Raw genomic sequence first — 21,789 nt, forward strand, 5'->3', positions numbered from 1 at the left:
CCCAATGCACAGTGTACGTGATATACCTGCCCTGACCGTGCTTTGCAGACCAGGTATCAGTGGTCAGATGGACCCTTGCCCCAACACTGTGTGCCAGACATGCTATGACTTCCTTTTTCACAATAGAGTACAGGTTGGGGATTGCCTTTTGTGAAAAGAAATTTCGGCCGGGTACCTTCCACTGCGGTGTCCCAATAGCTACAAATTTTTTGAAGGCCTTAGACTCCACCAGCTTGTATGGTAAAAGCTGGCGGGCTAAGAGTTCCGACAAGCCAGCTGTCAGACACCGTCAAGAGGGTGACTCTGTGACATTGGCTTCTTACGCTCAAACATTTCCTTGACAGACACCTGACTGTGGGCAGATAAGCAGGAACTGCTGAAGACGAGAGGCGGAGTGGCGGATGGTTGAGAGGGGGCAAGGAGGACAGCAGTGGTTGACATGGCTGAAGATGCTGGACCAGGAGGAGGATGGTGGCTTTGAGTTTGTGTGCTGCTTGTACTCATCATGTGTTGATCCCATAGGCGTTTGTGATTTGAGATCATGTGCCTTCGCAAAGCAGTTGTACTTAGGTGGGTGTTGGACTTCCCACGACTCAATTTCTTTTGGCATAGGTTGCAAATGGCATTGCTGTTATCAGAGGCAGACACACAAAAAAATGCTACACTGCTGAGCTTTGCAATGACGGCATTCTGGTGGTGGCAACAGCATGTGTTGATTGGCGTGCTGTCTGGCTGACCCCGGGTGCCGATACATGCTGTCTGACTGTGCCACTAGCTCCTTGCGACGACCTCCCCCTGCTTCCAACTCGTCTCCTCCTCCTCTCTGTCTCCCCATCTGAACTTTCCCCCTGTTCTTCTCTTCGAGCGGGCACCCACGTGACATCCACGGACACATAGTCATCATCAACCGCTTCACTTGTATCTGACAACTCAGCAAAGGAAGCAGCAGAGGGTACAACATCATAATCATCACACCGTACGTCCATGTGTGTAATGCTGCCTGACTGAGACATATCCTTGTTATCTACATCCTCTGGCAATAATTGTTGCACATCACTCAATTCTTCCAACTGATGTGTAAATAACTTCTCTGACAGATCAAGCGAAGCAGCTGTGGTGCTAGTGTTGGTGGTGGCGGAAGGCGGGCGAGTGGTAACTTGAGAGGTGCCTAAAGCTGAGCTGGAGGAGGATGGTGCATCAAGGTTCCGAGCGGAAGCTGTAGAAGATTGGGTGTCCTGTGTTAGCCAGTCAACTATGTCCTCAGAACTTTTCGAGTTCAGGGTACGTGGCCTCTGGGCACTATTCTAGGGCCAAAGGAAATCACAGCACCACGACAACGACGGCCCCTGCGGTGTGGCCTGCCTCTGCCTGTCATTTTTTTTTTGATTAGTTGTACTATGCGTGCAAGCTACTGTGACACCAGATATGAGTGGTGGCACTGTGCACTGGCAGTAGTTGGCACAGTACACGCTGTAGGCCTGACACACACGCTTGCAGGCAACTGCAATTATATTACAGTCAAACAAGTTTATTTATTTTTTAAATGCAATCTACTGTGACACCAGATATGAGTGGTGGCACTGTGCACTGGCAGTAGTTAGAACAGTACACGCTGTAGGCCTGACACACACGCTTGCAGGCAACTAACTGCAATTATATTACAGTCAAACAATTTTATTTTATTTTTTAATGTAATCTACTGTGACACCAGATATGAGTGGTGGCACTGTGCACTGGCAGTAGTTGGAACAGTACACGCTGTAGGCCTGACACACACGCTTGCAGGCAACTGCAATTATAATGTAGTAAAAAAAAAATGTTTTTTTTTAAATGCAAGCTACTGTGACACCAGATATGAGTGGTGGCACTGGGCAAGTGGGCACAGTATACGCTGTGGGCCTGACACACACGCTGGCAGGCAACTGCAATTAGATTACAGAGGGGAAAAAAAAAAAAAGCAGACTGATGTACTAGCCCTAAAAAGGGCTTTTTGGGGTGCTGTCAGGACGCTCTCCTTACAGCAGATCAGATGAGTCTTTCAGGACTGGAGTGGACACTGAATACACTGGCCTAGCTATCGATTTCCCTATTAAATCAGCAGCAGCTGCACTGTCCCTCCTCTCTTTAAGACTGCAGCTTCCGAATGAATCTAAGATGGATGCTGTCCTTGCTTTTTGCTAGGAGGTGGAAGGATCTGGGAGGGAGGGTATGCTGCTGATTGGCTGGAATGTGTCTGCTGACTGTGAGGTACAGGGTCAAAGTTTACTCAATGATGACGTATAGGGGGCGGACCGAACATCGCATATGTTCGCCCGCCGCGGTGAACGCGAACAAGCGATGTTCGCCGGCGAATAGTTCGGGACATCTCTAATTTTCTGTGCTATATTATTTTTTTTCATAACTCTGACAACCCCTTTAAGATTTCACTTTACTGTAACTATGGGGCCCGGGCCAAGCCCTGAAAAACAATCCTATAGCATTAACCCTTCTCCACCAAATGTTAGAGTTGGCGCATTGCAATCAAGCAAGTAACGTTCACCTGGCATCCATCAAACTCACCTGACTGTGGGCAGATAAGCAGGAACTGCTGAAGACGAGAGGCGGAGTGGCGGATGGTTGAGAGGGGGCAAGGAGGACAGCAGTGGTTGACGTGGCTGAAGATGCTGGACCAGGAGGAGGATGGTGGCTTTGAGTTTGTGTGCTGCTTGTACTCATCATGTGTTGATCCCATAGGCGTTTGTGATTTGAGATCATGTGCCTTCGCAAAGCAGTTGTACTTAGGTGGGTGTTGGACTTCCCACGACTCAATTTCTTTTGGCACAGGTTGCAAATGGCATTGCTGTTATCAGAGGCAGACACACAAAAAAAATGCTACACTGCTGAGCTTTGCAATGACGGCATTCTGGTGGTGGCAACAGCATGTGTTGATTGGCGTGCTGTCTGGCTGACCCCGGGTGCCGATACATGCTGTCTGACTGTGCCACTAGCTCCTTGCGACGACCTCCCCCTGCTTCCAACTCGTCTCCTCCTCCTCTCTGTCTCCCCATCTGAACTTTCCCCCTGTTCTTCTCTTCGAGCGGGCACCCACGTGACATACACGGACACATAGTCATCATCAACCGCTTCACTTGTATCTGACAACTCAGCAAAGGAAGCAGCAGAGGGTACAACATCATAATCATCACACCGTACGTCCATGTGTGTAATGCTGCCTGACTGAGACATATCCCTGTTATCTACATCCTCTGGCAATAATTGTTGCACATCACTCAATTCTTCCAACTGATGTGTAAATAACTTCTCTGACAGATCAAGTGAAGCAGCTGTGGTGCTAGTGTTGGTGGTGGCGGAAGGCGGGCGAGTGGTAACTTGAGAGGTGCCTAAAGCTGAGCTGGAGGAGGATGGTGCATCAAGGTTCCGAGCGGAAGCTGTAGAAGATTGGGTGTCCTGTGTTAGCCAGTCAACTATGTCCTCAGAACTTTTCGAGTTCAGGGTACGTGGCCTCTGGGCACTATTCTAGGGCCAAAGGAAATCACAGCACCACGACAACGACGGCCCCTGCGGTGTGGACTGCCTCTGCCTGTCATTTTTTTTTTGATTAGTTGTACTATGCGTGCAAGCTACTGTGACACCAGATATGAGTGGTGGCACTGTGCACTGGCAGTAGTTGGCACAGTACACGCTGTAGGCCTGACACACACGCTTGCAGGCAACTGCAATTATATTACAGTCAAACAAGTTTATTTATTTTTTAAATGCAATCTACTGTGACACCAGATATGAGTGGTGGCACTGTGCACTGGCAGTAGTTAGAACAGTACACGCTGTAGGCCTGACACACACGCTTGCAGGCAACTAACTGCAATTATATTACAGTCAAACAATTTTATTTTATTTTTTAATGTAATCTACTGTGACACCAGATATGAGTGGTGGCACTGTGCACTGGCAGTAGTTGGAACAGTACACGCTGTAGGCCTGACACACACGCTTGCAGGCAACTGCAATTATAATGTAGTCAAAAAAAATTGTTTTTTTTTTAAATGCAAGCTACTGTGACACCAGATATGAGTGGTGGCACTGGGCAAGTGGGCACAGTATACGCTGTGGGCCTGACACACACGCTGGCAGGCAACTGCAATTAGATTACAGAGTGGAAAAAAAAAAAAAAGCAGACTGATGTACTAGCCCTAAAAAGGGCTTTTTGGGGTGCTGTCAGGACGCTGTCCTTACAGCAGATCAGATGAGTCTTTCAGGACTGGAGTGGACACTGAATACACTGGCCTAGCTATCGATTTCCCTATTAAATCAGCAGCAGCTGCACTGTCCCTCCTCTCTTTAAGACTGCAGCTTCCGAATGAATCTAAGATGGATGCTGTCCTTGCTTTTTGCTAGGAGGTAGAAGGGTCTGGGAGGGAGGGTATGCTGCTGATTGGCTGGAATGTGTCTGCTGACTGTGAGGTACAGGGTCAAAGTTTACTCAATGATGACGTATAGGGGGCGGACCGAACATCGCATATGTTCGCCCGCCGCGGTGAACGCGAACAAGCGATGTTCGCCGGCGAATAGTTCGGGACATCTCTAATTTTCTGTGCTATATTATTTTTTTTCATAACTCTGACAACCCCTTTAAGATTTCACTTTACTGTAACTATGGGGCCCGGGCCAAGCCCTGAAAAACAATCCTATAGCATTAACCCTTCTCCACCAAATGTTAGAGTTGGCGCATTGCAATCAAGCAAGTAACGTTCACCTGGCATCCATCAAACTCAGACTCATCCATCAAACTCCTAGATAGAGAAGTGTTATTTATCACTCCACAGAACACAATTTCACTAATCTAGATCCGACACTTGGCATTGTGCTTTCACCATTCCATCCGACACTTGGCATTGTGTTTGGTGACACAAGAATTGCATGGCTGATGATGGCAACAAACAGACTCTGGAAAAATGCCCGTCACTGTTTTTTGAATTTTTTTTTTTAATATCTCAAAAAAAATTACTTTTTGGTGGCAAGTGCCTGCCGGTGTGTATACACATCACACAAATATTTAGACAGCACTCCTTGATGATAATAAATAGTGATTTTATTTCATTTCATATTATTTCAGCCGGAGTTAGTGGTATATCAGTTGCGTGCAACGTTTCGGGCTAACATTCGCCCTTCATTAGGCTGACGAGACATAATATACAGAAAAAAGTTCATATGGCAGAAATACATCATAAATACATGATACATGATTATACAAGTGTGTGAACAAATTCATGATACATGATTATACAATTTATGAAAAAGGCATGATTATAAAGATCCGTACAACAATATGACATGATTATTAAGATAAGTTATCAAAGGTAGGGGGGGTTTTGAGCCCCACATATCATAGTGTGTCATCAAGTACATGCATATATAGTTGAAAGGCTATATAGCATTAAATAAGACTTGGTCTAGCTGCGTCCAATCAAGATCTACAAATGCTACATCTGTACAGTGTACTGACTGAATTTGACCGGACAGAGTCCAGAGAACATGGGACATTAAATGAGCCCTGGGTGTCATACCATGCAAAGTGAGGTATATATCTGTTGTAAGATCGGGCCATGGGTCAAGGTTGATGAGCGGGGGAGTCAGGACGTGCCTGTGGCAGAAAAAACTGCCACAAGCCTGCTCTAAGTACCACGCCACCTTACTATAAACAGGCTGAAATCACATGATGAAACAAAGTGAAAAGGAAAGAGTCTCCTGGGAGTGTATGTTCATATTTCTGGGAAAAAATCATCCAAAAGTATGGGGAGGGAACCAAAGGGGGAGACCAAGGGCAACCACTATATAAATGGGTGCAAGAGAAATCAAACTGATGCAAAGAATATGTATATATCTATATGGGTAGAGAACTCCCCACTCTGAGGACCACGGTGTGTGTACAGTCGGCGCTTGTTTGAGTATGAGAAGCGCCATGTTTAAATAGTGGCCAGCTGTATTTCATTAGTGGTTCAGGGGCGCCTGACCTCCTCGGTGGGCGGTACTATGCCCAGACCGAGGCCTGGGACGCAGTTAGCCAGTAAGTCACTTCCGGTCATAGGATCTGACACGACCGGAAGTGACACGCGCGTCATGTGACAACAGAACTGATGCGACCGGAAGTGGCGCGTCAGTCATGTGACACCAGTCACATGATCGCGTTCCAGGGAAAGAGATGGGCAGGACCGTGGATGTCTGGGGGAGGGGATACTAGCGCAATACGTCATAGTGAAAGGCATAGTGCTGCGGTGCTCCCAGGCTACACTAACGCCGATTGGCGTCATCTCGCGTGAGCCGAGATTTCCTGTGAACGCGCGCACACAGGCGCGCGCGTTCACAGGATCGGAAGGTAAGCGAGTGGATCTTCAGCCTGCCAGCGGCGATCGTTCGCTGGCAGGCTGGAGATGCGATTTTTTTAACCCCTAACAGGTACAGTATATTAGACGCTGTTTTGATAACAGCTTCTAATATACCTGCTACATGGTCCTCTGGTGGTCCCTTTTGTTTGGATCGACCACCAGAGGACACAGGTAGCTCAGTAATATGTAGCACCAAGCACCACACTACACTACACCCCCCCTGTCACTTATTAACCCCTTATTAACCCCTGATCACCCCATATAGACTCCCTGATCACCCCCCTGTCATTGATCACCCCCCTGTAATTGATCACCCCCTTGTAAGGCTCCATTCAGACGTCCGTATGATTTTTACGGATCCACTGATATATGGATCGGATCCGCAAAACACATACGGACGTCTGAATGGAGCCTTACAGGGGGGTGATCAATGACGGGGGTGATCACCCCATATAGAATCCCTGATCACCCCCCTGTCATTGATCACCCCCCTGTCATTGATCACCCCCCTGTAAAGCTCCATTCAGACGTCCGTATGATTTTTACGGATCCACTGATACATAGATCGGATCCGCAAAACACATACGGACGTCTGAATGAAGCCTTACAGGGGGGTGATCAATGACATGGGTGATCACCCCATATAGACTCCCTGATCACCCCCCTGTCATTGATCACCCCCCTGTAAGGCTCCATTCAGACGTCCGTATGATTTTTACGGATCCACTGATACATGGATCGGATCTGCAAAACACATACAGACGTCTGAATGGAGCCTTACAGGGGGGTGATCAATGACAGGGGTGATCACCCCATATAGACTCCCTGATCACCCCCCTGTCATTGATCACCCCCCTGTAAGGCTCCATTCAGACGTCCGTATGATTTTTACGGATCCACTGATACAAGGATCGGATCCGCAAAACACATACGGACATCTGAATGGAGCCTTACAGGGGGGTGATCAATGACAGGGGGGTGATCACCCCATATAGACTCCCTGATCACCCCTCTGTCATTAATCACCACCCTGTCATTGATCACCCCCCTGTCAGGCTCCATTCAGATGTCCGTATGTGTTTTGCGGATCCGATCCATGTATCCGTGGATCCGTAAAAAACATACGGAAGTCTGAATGGAGCCTTACAGGGGGGGTGATCAATGACAGGGGGGGTGATCACCCCATATAGACTCCCTGATCACCCCCCTGTCATTGATCACCCCCCTGTCATTGATCACCCCCCTGTAAGGCTCCATTCAGATGTCCGTATGTGTTTTGCGGATCCGATCCATGTATCCGTGGATCCGTAAAAAACATACGGACGTCTGAATGGAGCCTTACAGGGGGGTGATCAATGACAGGGGGGTGATCACCCCATATAGACTCCCTGATCACCCCCCTGTCATTGATCACCCCCCTGTAAGGCTCCATTCAGACATTTTTTTGGCCCAAGTTAGCGGAAATTTATTTATTTATTTTTTTCTTACAAAGTCTCATATTCCACTAACTTGTGTCAAAAAATAAAATCTCACATGAACTCACCATACTCCTCACGGAATCCAAATTTTTTGACATTTATATTCCAGACTTCTTCTCACGCTTTAGGGCCCCTAAAATGCCAGGGCAGTATAAATACCCCACATGTGACCCCATTTCGGAAAGTAGACACCCCAAGGTATTCGCTGAGGGAGATATTGAGTCCATGAAAGATTGAAATTTTTGTCCCAAGTTAGCGGAAAGGGAGACTTTGTGAGAAAAAACAAAAAAAAAAATCAATTTCCGCTAACTTGTGGCAAGAAAAAATTATTTCTATGAACTCGCCATGCCCCTCATTGAATACCTTGGGGTGTCTTCTTTCCAAAATGGGGTCACATGTGGGGTATTTATACTCTCATGGCATTTTAGGGGCCCTAAAGCATGAGAAGAAGTCTGGGATCCAAATGTCTAAAAATTCCCTCCTAAAAGGAATGTGAGCCCCTTTGCGCATCTAGGCTGCAAAAAAGTGTCACACATCTGGTATCGCTATACTCAGGAGGAGTTGGGGAATGTGTTTTGGGGTGTCATTTTACATATACACATGCTGGGTGAGAGAAAAATCTCGGTCAAATGCCAACTTTGTATAAAAAAATGGGAAAAGTTGTCTTTTGCCGAGATATTCATCTCACCCAGCATGGGTATATGTAAAATGACACCCCAAATCACATTGCCCAACTTCTCCTGAGTATGGCAATACCACATGTGTGACACTTTTTTGCAGCCTAGGTGGGCAAAGGGGCCCACATTCCAAAGAGCACCTTTCGGATTTCACCGGCCATTTTTTACAGATTTTGATTTCAAACTACTTCTCACGCATTCGGGCCCCTAAAATGCCAGTAGAGTATAACTACCCCACAAGTGACCCCATTTTGGAAAGAAGACACCCCCAGGTATTTCGTGATGGGCATAGTGAGTTCATGGAAGTTTTTATTTTCTGTCACAAGTTAGTGAAATATGAGACTTTGTAAGAAAAAAAAAAATCATCAATTTCCGCTAACTTGTGACAAAAAATAAAAAATTCTAGAAACTCGCCATGCCCCTCACGAAATACCTTGGGGTGTCAGCTTTCCAAAATGGGGTCACTTGTGGGGTAGTTATACTGCCCTGGAATTCTAGGGCCCCAAATGCGTGCGAAGTAGTTTGAAATCAAAATGTGTAAAAAATGGCCGGTGAAATCCTAAAGGTGCTCTTTGGAATGTGGGCCCCTTTGCCCACCTAGGCTGCAAAAAAGTGTCACACATGTGGTATCGCCGTACTCAGGAGAAGTTGGGGAATGTGTTTTGGGGTATCATTTTACATATACCCATGCTGGGTGAGATAAATATCTTTGTCAAATGCCATTTTTGTATAAAAAAAATGGGAAAAGTTGTCTTTTGCCAAGATATTTCTCTCACCCAGCATGGGTATATGTAAAAAGACACCCCAAAACACATTGCCCAACTTCTCCTGAGTACGGTGATACCAGATGTGTGACACTTTTTTGCAGCCTAGGTGGGCAAAGGGGCCCACATTCCAAAGAGCACCATTAGGATTTCACCGGCCATTTTTTACAGATTTTGATTTCAAACTACTTACCACACAAAAGGGCCCCTAGAATGCCAGCGCAGTATAACTACCCCACAAGTGACCCCATTTTGGAAAGAAAACACCCCAAGGTATTTCGTGATGGGCATAGTGAGTTCATGGAAGTTTTTATTTTTTGTCACAAGTTAGTGGAATATGAGACTTTGTAAGGAAAAAAAAAAATCATCATTTTCCGCTAACTTGTGACAAAAAATAAAAAGTTCTATGAACTCACTATGCCCATCAGCGAATACCTTAGGGTGTCTACTTTCCGAAATGGGGTCATTTGTGGGGTGTTTGTACTGTCTGGGCATTGTAGAACCTCAGGAAACATGACAGGTGCTCAGAAAGTCAGAGCTGCTTCAAAAAGCGGAAATTCACATTTTTGTACCATAGTTTGTAAACGCTATAGCTTTTACCCAAACCATTTTTTTTTTACCCAAACATTTTTTTTTTATCAAAGACATGTAGAACAATAAATTTAGAGAAAAATTTATATATGGATGTCGTTTTTTTTGCAAAATTTTACAACTGAAAGTGAAAAATGTCATTTTTTTGCAAAAAAAACTGTAAATTTCGATTAATAACAAAAAAAGTAAAAATGTCAGCAGCAATGAAATACCACAAAATGAAAGCTCTATTAGTGAGAAGAAAAGGAGGTAAAATTCATTTGGGTGGTAAGCTGCATGACCGAGCAATAAACCGCTAAAGTTGTGGAGTACCGATTTGTAAAAAAGGGCCTGGTCACTAGGGGGTATAAACCTGTGGTCCTTAAGTGGTTAATTTTCTGAATAGTCTGACCAACGTAGCCAAGGCCACAGGGGCATTTGATGAGGTAGATGACAAAGTTGGTCTGGCAAGAGAAGTGACCCTGGATATTATATGTTCTACCTGACGTGGGATGGGTAAAAGTAGGGCCCTTGGTGACACTGCTACATTGGGCACATGAGAGGCAAGGGTAAGTACCATTGATGGGAGAACTTATGATGGTGGTCTGGATGTGGGTGCCCTTACTGCTCCCAAGGTCAGATTTAACTAGTAGGTCCCTGATGTTCTTAGCCCTTTTATAGGACATTAGGGGCATATCCTTGAAGATGTTTGGGAAATTATTGGTAAGGATATGCCAGTGTTTATTTACAATTCTTTTAACCTCCATGCTCTGATGCGAAAATGTGGTCATGTATGGGATCCGTTTTTGGGTTGGTGTTTCGGTACGCACTTTAGGTGTCAAGAGGTTACCCCTAGGAATATCAGATACTTTATGAGTATGTGAATGTAAAATATGGGCCGGAAAACCCCTCGCAATGAATTTAGATGAGATCTCTTTTAACCTTAGGTCTATCATAGATGAGGTAACGATCGGATTAAGCCTGGGGGGTGAAAGCTGTTGAACCTAAGTAAACTGTTTATATCTGTCGGTTTGGTGTATAGGTCTGTAATGATAGTTTTATCTCTTACCTTAAGACAGACATCTAGGAAGGAGATTTCAGTGTCACGGCGGACAGGATACAAGATACACAGAAAATAAACAAACAAGTGTCTAGGCAAGAAGCTGGGGATAAAGGTCACCTCCTGACAAATCCCTACCAGCTCTCCCTAGACTTCTATGCCCACGTTCAGACCCTGAAGGTGGGAATAACGCGTCCTCGTGCCTGGGCTGAAGATTCCCTAAAATCCCTAAGATGGTGAAAGGGGGAAAGAGGCAGCCTGCTCCCTCAGCCCTGGAGGGGGCAGGCGACTCTCTAACAGCCCAGACAGACAACCACAAGAAAAACAAAACCAACTTATCTTTACTGAGCAGGAACAGCAAATCCTTCCTTCCTTCCTCTGAACCAGACAGAAGCTATAACCCGCGTTAAAGAAGCTTGCTAGTGATAGGAACATAGTTATCAAGCCAGCCGATAAAGGCTCGGGGGTAGTAATTATGGATCGTTCAAAGTACAAAGATGAAATCCTAGGACAATTGAGGGAACATGGTACTTACCCACCATTGGACCAGGACCCCACTAGAGAGTTCTTAACAGAACTATCTGGGATCGTGGGAAATGCCCATAAAAATGGTATCCTGACGAATAAAATTGTTGATTACCTGATCCCTCAGCACCCTCGCAACCCCGTAATCTATACGTTGCCAAAGGTCCATAAAAATAAGCAAAATCCCCCCGGGAGGCCCATTGTATCCGGGTGCGACTCTATGTTCCAGGCGGCAGCCAAGATGTTTGACAACCTACCTAGACCTTATGCCTTGAGTGGTAGGTCATACATCCAGGATACTACGGATTTCTTGAATAAAATCCATAAAGTTCAACTTGGGGACAATGCTTCATTCCTAGTAACCATTGATGTAACAAGCCTATACACCAACATCCCCACAGATGCAGGAATCTAATGCGTTAAGGCCGCTTTGCTTAAACAGGAAGAATTCTCCCCAGCTGAGCAGGAATTCATACTGTCCCTGTTGTCATTTGTCCTCAAACGCAACTATTTTCTATTCGAGGACCAATTTTATCTACAGACATCCGGGACAGCGATGGGGTGTAACGTAGCACCTATGTTTGCCGTCATCTATATGAACTCCTTTGAAGAAAAGGTTGTATATCCCCATGCAATGTTCAACGAGTATACCTATTGTTGGGTCCGATATATTGATGACATCTTCTGTATTTGGCAGGGCACACAGGAAGACCTCCTTGTCTTTCATCAGGACATTAACTCCAGCGTTTCCTCCATCTCTCTCTCCCTGAGCTCCAGTCGGTCCGAAATCTTCTTCCTAGATGTCTGTCTTAAGGTAAGAGATAAAACTATCATTACAGACCTATACACCAAACCGACAGATAGAAACAGTTTGCTTAGGTTCAACAGCTTTCACCCCCCAGGCTTAATCCGATCGTTACCTCGATCGCAGTTGATGAGGGTTAAACGCATTGTCTCGGACTCATCTAGGATAGACCTAAGGTTAAAAGAGATGTCATCTAAATTCATTGCGAGTGGTTTTCCGGCCCATATTTTACATTCACATACTCATAAAGTATCTGATATTCCTAGGGGTAACCTCTTGACACCTAAAGTACGTACCGAAACACCAACCCAAAAACGGATCCCATGCGTGACCACATTTTCACATCAGAGCATGGAGGTTAAAAGAATCGTAAATTAACACTGGCATATCCTTAACAATAATTTCCCAAACATCTTCAAGGATATGCCCCTAATGTCATATAAAAGGGCTAAGAACATCAGCGACCTACTAGTTAAATCTGACCTTGGGAGCAGTAAGGGCACCCGCATCCAGACCACCATCATAGGTTCTCCCATCAATGGTACTTACCCATGCCTCTCATGTGCCCAATGTAGCAGTGTCACCAAGGGCCCTACTTTTACCCATCCCACGTCAGGTAGAACATATAATATCCAGGGCCACTTCTCTTGCCAGACCAACTTTGTCATCTACCTCATCAAATGCCCCTGTGGCCTTGGCTACGTTGGCCAGACTATTCAGAAAATTGAAGAACGTATCTGCCAACACAAGTCTAATATCCGCACTAAAAAGACGGACGCCCCATTAGTTGAACACTTTATTGAACATAAACACGCCATCAGCCAATTACGGTTTCAGGTAATTGACTGGATTCCTCATCTAAGAAGAGGCGGGGATCGCCAGGCGGTGCTACAGGAGAGAGAGATGTCTTGGATCCGTCGGTTGTGCACCCTTCAACCAATTGGGTTGAATAATGATTACCTTTAGGTTAATTACTAAACATGTCTCTCTATGTGTCTTATATGTTACTGACATTTGTTCTATACACTTCTCTTGCAGGACCAGAACTGTCCAGTAGCGGGTGGTGACATCCGTCAAGCACACTTTACTGTCCCAACTTCCTTCATGCTAAGCGTCAAAAACGTTAATTCAAGGTCACCTAGGATTTCTGTAGAAGATTCTACATACATATGGTAGTATAATGTTCCAGTTTCGTCTCAATCTCACTATGTACATAGGCGACCCCTGTTGTTCCTCCACTGGGGTTGCATATAATGATTGATGTGCTCTGTCCTATAATATATAACTCCACGGTCATTTGATTCCGCCTTCTTGGATGCCCCTGGAGTTATATAGCCCGACATATGCTTCCCTAAATATGGAATCCTAGGGCTACATACACATATAATGGCCCCTGGCCAATGTTTTTTTGCGATTTCCTTTATTACACTTGATACCATTATTTGTTTCTCCTGATTCTCAGAACGTACCCTATTGCAAGATGGCTGCCCCGGAATGCCTGGGAGATGCGCATGCGCCATACAGGGACAACCCCCTGCTTTGCCTCTTCCTCATAGCTTTTTTGTTTGTACAAAACAGCACATAAATATATATGACACGCCCACCGGCCTGCAGTTCAGTGCCTTTCACTATGACGTATTGCGCCAGTATCCCCACCCCCAGGACATCCACGGTCCTGCCCATCTCTTTCCCTGGAACGCGATCATGTGACTGGTGTCACATGACGCGCACGCCACTTCCGGTCGCGTCAGATCTGTTGTCACATGGCGAGCGCGTCACTTCCGATCGCGTCAGATCCTATGACCGGAAGTGACGTGCCAGCTAACTGCGTCCCAGGCCTCGGTCTGGGCATAGTACCGCCCACTGAGGAGGTCAGGCTCCCCTGAACCACCAATGAAATACCGCTGGCCACTATTTAAACATGGCACTTCTCATACTCCACACACCGTGGTCCTCAGAGTGGTGAGTTCTCTACCCCTATAGATATATACATATTCTTTGCATCAGTTTGATTTCTCTTGCGCCAATTTATATAGTGGTTGCCCTTGGTCTCCCCCTTTGGTTCCCTCCCCATACTTTTGGATGATTTTTTCCCAGAAGTATGAACATACACTCCCAGGAGACTCTTTCCTTTTCACTTTGTTTCATCATGTGATTTCAGCCTGTCTATAGTAAGGTGGCGTGGTACTTAGAGCAGGCTTGTGGCAGTTTTTTCTGCCACAGGCACGTCCTGACTCCCCTGCCATCACCCTTGTCCCATGGCCGGATCCTACAACAGATATATACCTCACTTTGCATGGTATTACACCCAGGGCTCATTTAATATCCCATGTTCTCTGGACCCTGTCCGGTCGAATTCAGTCAGTACACTGTACAGATGTAGCATTTGTAGATCTTAATTGGACGCAGCTAGACCAAGTCTTATTTAATGCTATATAGCCTTTTAATTATTTATGCATGTACTTGATGACACACTATGATATGTGGGGCTCAAAACCCCCCTACCTTTGATAACTTATCTATAATCATGCCTTCTTCATAAATTGTATAATCATGTATCATGAATTTGTTCACACAATTGTATAATCATGTATCATGTATTTATGATGTATTTCCGCCATATGAACTTTTTTCTGTATATTATGTCGTCAGCCTGATGAAGGGTGAATGTTAGCCCGAAACGTTGCACGCAACTGATATACCACTAACCCCGGCTGAAATAATATGAAATGAAATAAAATGAAATAAAATCACTATTTATCATCATAGCTACAAAACACAACCCGGACGTGCACCCACCCTTGCCTTTTATTGAAAAGAGTGCTGTGGCCTATTTACTTGAAAAGGGTGTGTATACACAGACACCTCCTGGGATCATGTGATCCTCCTTCTACATCTTTCCTGTCTTCTAAACTGAAAAGTCTGACACTATTTTGAGAAATTCAACTTAATTAAATCAAAAAAAAAATGGAATTTGGTTTCAACCGAAATTTTTTGACAAATTCAGGTCGAACTCGATTCACTCATCTCTAAATACTACTCACAGTTGATGGTGGAATATCTAGGAGGGAAGAAACTTACTTATTGTAGCACTGGCATCCTATTACAGGACCTCAAAGGAATTTGTTGAGCCCTTTTAGAACAAGTTAGTGTGAAAAAAGAAATGTGTTTTCCAGCTCACCATAACCGTGGATGCGCGGAACAAGACCGGATCAATCTTCTGTGCAAAGTACAAAAGAAGGAGAGTTCTAGCATCCGATAAATCACACAGTTGCTACTGTGTGAATTATCGTATGCTGGAACTCTCCTTGTTTTGCCCTTTTATAACAAGCCATTCTTCGACAAATTTTTTCAAAGGCAGATTGCATGGCTATGGGCTAGATTTTTTTCCAAACGTACCATTGGGACTACGGTAAATGAAACACTTGAATTCAATTAATATTTTGTGCATACAGTATTTACAGCTGATAGAAACTGGTTTGCTTGTGTAGATAATAACTTTTTGTTTAGGACAAACATCACCCAATAATTTGTGAGAAATCATACAAATACTACAAAATCCATATCCATTTTCTACACTATCAAGTCTAGAAAATCAGAAAAAATGTAAATATGCATGGAGAAATGTGACGCAGGAGTTTTATAAATGCATTAGTGTTGATCGAGCATGCTCGGCTGAACACCAGTTTGGCTCGAGCGTGATGCTCGAGTCAGTGTATTTAAATCTAATTTAGCCTCTATTTCTGAAAAGTTTCTTGCAGGATTCGAACTCGCAACCTTCTACATTGCAGCCAAGAATGTTAACCACTAAACTATAGAGCTGCATGGCCAGTTGCTGTAAAAAAAAAATGAAAATATAAGACTTATGCTTTACAGGAAAACTTACTAGTAGTAAGTATTCCTATACAGCAGAAGTCTCATATATATAACAAAAAAATTTGTAACTGGTCATGCAGCTCTATAGTGTAGTGGTTAAGGTTCTTGGCTGTAATATAGAAGGTTGTGAGTTCAAATCCCACCAGAAATAGAGGCTAAATTAAATTTATATATTACATTTTTTTTTTTTGTAATTGTAGAAAATGTGTAATTGCAAAAAAAAATAAAAATAATAAATAAATAAATATATATATATATATATAGACAACGAAGGTTCAGGGTAGCACACCTGGTGGTAGATGAATGGGTGCCAGCAATGAAAACACCTTACCAAGGTGTATAATACAGAAAAAGTAAAGACACCGCAGCACATCCGTAGGAGAAAAAAATGAGGATCTTTATTCACCCTTGCGACGTTTCAGTCCACTTGCTGGGACTATTATCAAGCAATGCATCATACAAAACTGTGGGTATTTATGTGGTCATATCAAATTAACATACATACGTGACAATTAATAAATTATACAAGAAAATGTGGAATAAAATATCTCATGTATAAATGAGAAAAACACTGTGCCTGGAAGACAATATGATCAATACAGATATTCATGTAAAAAACATCCAGGTATTGTGGTTATTCAGTAACATAGTATAATATACAAGTGGCAATCAACTATATATAATAATCATCACCTGTGTCAGTGCAAGTGTAAACAGACCCGGCATGGAATCGGGCGAGCTCAATGGCAGGAGGATACACTGTTGCGGATAGCACCGCATGGATACGGCGACTCGGAACTAAAGCTGCGCATGTCCATGATGTCACTCCAGGGATAATCACATGATCCCCTGCGAAACATGGAACTGTGTCTGCGCATGTCCGTGAGGTAACCCTGGGAATAATCACATGATCCCATACGGAAACATCCCCTGACACGCCGCATAACAGTTTATTGTAGTGAGACGTCAGATATTACTACAAGCGTATTTAATCAATATGTATTAAAAGCATCGGCTAGTAAATCAGGATGTGACACCCCGGGTATAGTATCGGGTGACGTGCTATCTTGCGATGCACTGTCATCCGAAAATTATGAGTAGAGGAGGAGGAGACCAGCGGCAGCCGTTGTCCTCCCGTCTCGCTCACTGAGAAGTAACCCTATCAGGTGAAAAACATCCAATATAGCCATAAAGTAGCGCTTGCAAACATAATTCGACAAAATCTAATGAATATGCAGCTGTCACGGGGTAAATCGTACATGTTCAAGAGTATCCAACTTCCTGTTGAGCAAAGCCCTTCCATCCATAGGTCCTATAAGTGACAAGAATAAAAAATATTTTATCCAAATATATTTGATAAAAAAAGGACAAATTCTTCAATACAAAAGCCGACATGGACAGGACAGCGAAAGATCATATAAATAGCCATGGCTTATATTCGACATTCAAACCCCCCGGTTTAACCGTTTGTAATTTAAAAATCCATTCGGATTCACGTTTTTTAAGCATTTTCATGCGGTTACCGCCAGTTTGCGGTAATGGAACATGGTCAAGGATCATGAATTTTAAGTCACCTTCAGCATGGCCCATGTCCGCAAAATGGTGCGAGACAGGCAAATCCTTGCGTTTCTTACGTATAGAAAAACGATGTTGGTTGAAGCGGGACTTAAAATCGCAAGTAGTCTCGCCAACATACAATAACTTGCACGGGCACCACAAAACATAAATTACAAAACTCGAATCACAGGTCAAATAAAATTTGAGAGGATAAGAAACCCCTGTAAGGGGATGAATAAAGTCACGTCCCTTCACCATAGACGATATTTTTGTCATCTGGACGGGCACAGTATCGGAGCTACAATTGTTTCACAACTATTTAAATAGCCTGATTCCTGATATACAATTCACGTTGGAATTCTCTGACAGCATGTTACATTTTTTGGACGTCAATGTTCGACGCACGGGTAGTGTGTTAAGCACTGAGGTCTATACTAAACCTACTGACCGCAACACCGTCCTCAGGTTTGACAGTGCTCATCCTCGGACGATGGTGCGGTCATTACCGTATAGCCAGTTCATTAGAGCAAAAAAAATTGTCAGTGATCCATCCTCATTAGACACAACTCTTGACAGTATGACACAAAGCTTCAAACAGAGGCATTATCTGACATCTATATTGCAACAGCAATTAAAACGCAACCACCAGAAAGAGAGAAGTTAATTATTTTAGGGTACTAAGAGGGATCAATCCCAGAAAATACCTTTTGTATCCACCTTTTGTGAAGCTAGCCCATATATCAGCAAAATTCTCAACAAACACTGGTCGATTTTGGGTATAAAACATAAAAACATCCCAGAATTTTCTACTCGACCGATCATGTCATATAAGAGAGTTCGCAACTTAAAAGATAAACTTGTAAAAAATGACATAGGCCCACAAAAAGGTGCACGCCAATTATTCCTGCCCCCTAAAAAAACTGGTAGCTACCCGTGCCTCTACTGTGTAAACTGCAAATACATGGTGAAGGGACGCGACTTTATTCATCCCCTTACAGGGGTTTCTTATCCTCTCAAATTTTATTTGACCTGTGATTCGAGTTTTGTAATTTATGTTTTGTGGTGCCCGTGCAAGTTATTGTATGTTGGCGAGACTACTTGCGATTTTAAGTCCCGCTTCAACCAACATCGTTTTTCTATACGTAAGAAACGCAAGGATTTGCCTGTCTCGCACCATTTTGCGGATATGGGCCATGCTGAAGGTGTCTTAAAATTCATGATCCTTAACCATGTTCCATTACCGCGAACTGGCGGTAACCGCATGAAAATGCTTAAAAAACGTGAATTCGAATGGATTTTTAAATTACAAACGGTTAAACCGGGTGTAATGACCGACGACACGCACAGGGAGGAAAACAGGGAAAGCCCTGCCCAAGGGAGAGGGAAAGGTGGTGACCCCTAACTCACCTTGCGGCTGGCACCTGACTGCCCTGACGTCCCTAGACGGGTTCCTCACCCGTGCGGCGATCGCGTGCCTAAACCCTGGCTTTCCCTAATATGAGCCCTGGATAGTGAACAGGCCGGTGGGATCGCTAGTCCACACCACTATCACTAAGAGGGAAACACCAGGGAGAGGACAGACAAAACATACAAACACATACACCCAGGTGGGCGACCACAATAAACCAAAAAGGTCCAACAGGGATCTGGAGGGTAGCGTACTGGACCAACTACCAGCGAACGCAGCAACACAGCTCCAGAAGGTCAGAATAGATGTCCAGGCAGGAAGCTCTATCTCTGGCAACCAGAGAAGTGTGAGAGAAATATAAGGAGGTCTGGGAGTGCTGGACAAGGAACAGCTGAGGAGAAGGAGCTACGGATCCCTGAGTGAGCCAAAAGGGTTTGCTAAGCAAACCCAGAAAGCTACCAAAAGGAAAACAGCCCTATCTTAAATAGAGCGTGCAGCCAACCGCTGCGACTTCCTGACCCCGGGTATAACGGAGTCAGGCGTGGTCCTTGACACCCTCGTGACAGTACCCCCCTCTCTACGAGGGGCCTCCGGACACTCAGGACCAGGTCTCCCAGGATGAGAGGCATGAAAAACCCGAACTAACCTGTCGGCGTTTACCTCAGACGCAGGAACCCACATTCTTTCCTCGGGACCGTAACCTCTCCAATGCAAAAGATATTGAAGAGAGCGCCGGACCCGACGAGAATTAACAATTTTGGATATCTGAAATTCTAGGTTACCATCCACGACAACAGGAGGGGGTGGCAGCGGTGATGGTTCTAGAGGTGGAACATATTTTTTGAGTAACGACTTATGAAAAACATTATGAATTTTAAAAGTCTGAGGTAACTCTAGGCGAAAAGCCACGGGGTTGATGATGGCTACAATTTTGTAAGGGCCAATAAACCTAGGACCCAGTTTCCAAGAGGGAACCTTCAATTTAATATTCCTAGTAGACAACCACACATAGTCATTCACTCCTAGGTCCGGACCTGGCGACCGTCTCTTATCAGCCATGCATTTGTATTTACCTCCCATATTTTTCAAGTTAGCTTGCACCTTCTGCCATACCGATGAAAGAGATGACGAAAACCGTTCCTCTTCGGGAACCCCAGAAGACCCCCCCTTTTTGAAAGTACAGAATTGGGGATGAAAACCATATGCACCAAGAAATGGTGACTTGCCAGTGGATTCCTGACGACGATTATTTATGGCAAACTCAGCTAACGGTAAATATGATGACCACAACTCTTGGTTTTCAGACACAAAACATCTTAGATATGTCTCAAGGTTTTGGTTGGTACGCTCAGTCTGTCCATTCGACTGAGGATGGAAAGCAGAGGAAAAGGACAAGTGTACCCCCAAACGAGAACAAAAAGCTTTCCAAAATTTAGAAATAAACTGGGTACCCCGATCCGAAACAACATCGGAGGGGACCCCGTGAAGCTTCACGATTTCACTGACGAATACCTGAGCAAGAGTCTTAGCATTAGGTAGTGCGGGTAACGCAATGAAGTGTACCATTTTGCTAAACCTGTCCACTACTACCAAAATAACTGTTTTACCCGCAGACAAAGGTAAGTCAGTGATAAAATCCATTGACAGATGTGTCCACGGTCTATTGGGAATGACGAGTGGTAATAGAGACCCTTCAGGACGTGTATGTGAAACTTTTGCGCGCGCACAGGTAGAACAAGAAGACACAAAATCCAATACATCCTGACGCTACCTTGGCCACCAAAAACGACGAGACAATAGTTCCAAGGTTGCTTTACTACCCGGGTGCCCAGCAAGTGCCGAATTATGATGTTCCTTTAATAATTCGAAACGTAAGTTCAACGGTACAAACAATTTCTCTGAGGGGCAAGAGACCGGGGCGTCCCCCTGGGCCTCTAACACCTTCCCCTCCAAAACAGAGTGTACCGCAGAAACAACCACTCCTCTTTGAAGAATGGGTACCGGATCACTCACATTACCCCCTCCAGGGAAACAACGAGATAGTGCATCAGCCTTGGTGTTCTTTGCCCCAGGACGATAGGTAATCACAAAGTTAAACCTGGTAAAAAATAGCGACCACCTAGCCTGTCTAGGGGTGAGACGCTTAGCTGATTCGAGGTACAGAAGATTTTTGTGGTCCGTAATTACAGTGACGGGGTGGACTGCCCCCTCTAAGAAATGACGCCACTCCTCAAACGCAAGTTTAATAGCTAATAGTTCCCTATTGCCAATATCGTAGTTCTTTTCTGCTGCAGATAGTTTTTTAGAAAAGAAAGCACAAGGACGCCATTTGCCAGGAGACGGACCCTGAGACAGCACCGCCCCCACTCCCACCTCTGACGCATCGACTTCAACAATAAAAGGCTGAGAGACATCAGGTTGGACCAGTACAGGTGCTGAGGTAAACCTCTCTTTTAGAGAGGAAAAAGCAACTTTAGCGGCGTCAGACCATTTAGAAAAATCAGTCCCCTTCCTAGTCATGTCAGTAAGCGGTTTTACAATAAGTGAATAATTTTTAATGAATTTCCTATAGAAATTCGCGAAGCCCAAGAACCGTTGTAGTGCTTTGAGGTTCTCAGGAAGATCCCAATCTAAAATTGCCTGGACCTTCCTAGGATCCATACGGAAACCTGACGCAGATAAAAAA

The sequence above is a fragment of the Bufo bufo genome, chromosome 5, assembly GCF_905171765.1.
Source record: "Bufo bufo chromosome 5, aBufBuf1.1, whole genome shotgun sequence".
NCBI classification, from domain to species: Eukaryota; Metazoa; Chordata; class Amphibia; order Anura; family Bufonidae; genus Bufo; species Bufo bufo.